Source organism: Lygodium microphyllum, chromosome 3 (assembly GCF_053477565.2).
Source record: "Lygodium microphyllum isolate KBCC chromosome 3, Lygodium_microphyllum_v1.1.10, whole genome shotgun sequence".
Taxonomy (NCBI): domain Eukaryota; kingdom Viridiplantae; phylum Streptophyta; class Polypodiopsida; order Schizaeales; family Lygodiaceae; genus Lygodium; species Lygodium microphyllum.
In genome coordinates, this window is record NC_141137.1 from 8698893 (window position 1) to 8701893 (window position 3001).

Sequence of the window (3001 nt, forward strand, 5' to 3'; positions counted from 1 at the left end):
AGACCGGTCCCTCCCTCGGAATCGAATTAGCATCTTAAATTCACTAGGCATATGCTTTGCATCCATGAGCCATTTTAGAGACACGCCACGCCTAGCTAGATGACTTGACGAGGTGTCGCTATTTTAGAGCCATACCTAGCTAGACATCTTAATTGCATGTGGTTATTATTGAGGCCACACTGAAGTTACAATCTGCAGTCAAACAAGTTTGGATGACCAACTCCATTGGTCATCTTTACAGATAGCCGCCAACCACTCCCGCGCCTCCTCCCAAAAAAAACGACATCACTGTGGAACAGGATATCCTATTCAACACTGCAAGATTCAAAAAGACCTACCTGTCTCATCTACCTCTCTCTGTTTGTCACCATCTAGCTTCAAAGTCTCCAACTTCTCATGTGATCCATGTCTTCATAAATCTTTCAATGCATGGAAAGAGGAGAGAGAAAAAAGAGGGAGAGGGGGAAAGCAGAGAGCAAGAGAGAAAAGAAAAGAAAAAAGAGGAGAGAGAAAACACGTAACAGAAAAAGAGAAAGAGAGAAGAACAGGAAAAAAGGAGAGAGAGCAAGAAGAAGAGAAAGGGACAGAAAAGAGGAGAAAAATGAGGGGGGAGAGAGAGAGAGAGAGAAGGTGAAAGAGAAATGAGAAGAAACGAAAGTCTTATGTATAAATTTTCCTCCATTAGGTGCCCATTGGTTTATGTCATGGTTTAATATACTATTGTGCATGCATCTAAAATGAGTTTGGTAGTAACAAGCTCCTTTGTTGTATATGAAGGTGTCTATTAACAAGCGTGATTGTCTGTATGCATCACATGTCCTATCTCATGCACAATCCACTAGAGCTCCAAATTGAAGAAATGTTACAACAATTGATCTAAACTTATTCATCTCATCCTAACATGGTGCATTATATGGGCAATGGATGATGTGAGCACTTTTGTATTTGGCAGAAATTGACCCAAGTTTGGTTGCATGTTTCCACATGGAAACATTGATACAACTAATTCGCATTGAGAGATTATGGCAATACATCAATGCATTCTTCTTAATGCTAGGATCAATAATTCTATATTGGATTGCACGCCCTTACGGGTGACTCAACATTAGGAACTGGAATAAGTGGAATTGCACTTGAGCTCTTAAGTAAAAGCAAGCAATATGTAACGCCAATTTGTTCAGCATGGATATTTTTGTGATTAAATTTGATAGCTTCAACATCTAAGTTTTGAGCAAGTGATATACTATAATATTATCTATAGGAGAGATGACCTTCAAGTATCAAAGTGATCCCTCTTCAAATCAAGTCGCCAATGAAGAAACAATGCCCTTCAAGATCACTAGCAATGCCTCACATGGGAAATGAAATTATATTAATATGCAATAAAATATTGTATTTGCCCTACTTGATTAATTGATTACAAGCATCTTTAAAGCCATTTACTCATTGTAACATGGTTACACCTATCTTTGACAGTGTGCAAGCATGTGATGGAATATCCTCCTCTTCTTATGGCCTTCAAAGTTCACTTCTAGAGGACCCATGTGCTCATGAGGGTGTAGAGATTCATGATCTTATATTGCCTACATAAGATTTTAAAAGGATTAAAATTTATCTTTCTTCCTATAATGTAGCTAAAAGAGAAGCTTACATGTAACAATTGGAAATATCAAGATTCCTTACACAATCTCTTACTAAATAGCAATCACTTAGACTACAAATTTCTCAACTTGCAACACCTAAATGTTGATATGCAACTTCAATATAAAATGCAAAAAGTTTTAAAACCTTTTTAGTGCATTAGAATGATACACTGCAAACATTCAAAGTAAACATGAAGACCACTCATGAAAGTGAATTGTTGATGTACTTCACAATTGAGATGTAACATTTTGTGATCAATACATAGTAGACACATAGAGCTGGGTTGTGTGCGGCACTAGCAAAATGAGTGCAATTAGCTATCCTTGAGGGAATAGTGGGGTGAGTGGGGATACCTTCACCTTGCATAACTATAAGAAATAATGACAAAGATGATTAGGCATCCAAATTTGTACATACAAGAAAAACCCATGCTATAGCATGACATATTTGCCCAATTCTTTTGTGGCTTTTCCACAATACCATTGTCTATGATCACATTTATATATGTTGACATAAAAGCCCCAATCTATGACATTGGATTATTGGAATTCCTACCATATGAAAGCAACATCAAGGTACTAATTTGTGCATGAAACTATTGAGCAAGAGTTCAAAAACATGAATTTGTACATAGGTAAATTTCATTTGAGATATGCTAGTCAAAATCCCAAATGGTTTAAGGTCATGGCACCGATGGTCCTACTATATACTAATAAAAGCCAAAACTCTTTACTACCTTTAGACACTAGTGGATTGGTCTGATATGGGACCCTACATTCTACTTGTGTACAAAAGCTAGACATTCCTTCAAATGTGTTGACCTTAAGGAATCCAAATATAAAATCGCACCTTGTTTAGAGGTAGCCATAACACCTTTTATGCTCATGGTTTATAAACCACGAATAAGCTCCTACTAATTCCTTGTGCACTTCGCACACACGGAATGCTGTCCCGCTTTCAGTGGGGTGCGAGGGAAGCGAAGTTGCTATGCTATCCCTATCGCATGGCAACTTTGCTTCCCTATCACATGGCATTGTCTCCCCTCACTTTTTCCACCATACATTGTATTTCACTCTCCTCATGATAACTTCAATTTTCTTTTTCCTTCCTTTTTTCTTCTCTCTCCCTCTCCTCTTTTTTCTCTTCTCTCTTTCCTGTCTTTTCATTCTCTCTTTTACTTCCCTCTCTCTCTCTCTCTATGGAACCAACAAAACTTTATATCTACTGCCACACCAAGGTAGCCATCATCTAAATACTAGGAATCATGAGCAATAACCTTGGAGAGTTTAACTCCTAACAAGACTTACTAATCACAAGAGTAGGTGGAAAAACATCACCCATCCTAAAAGAACTATCT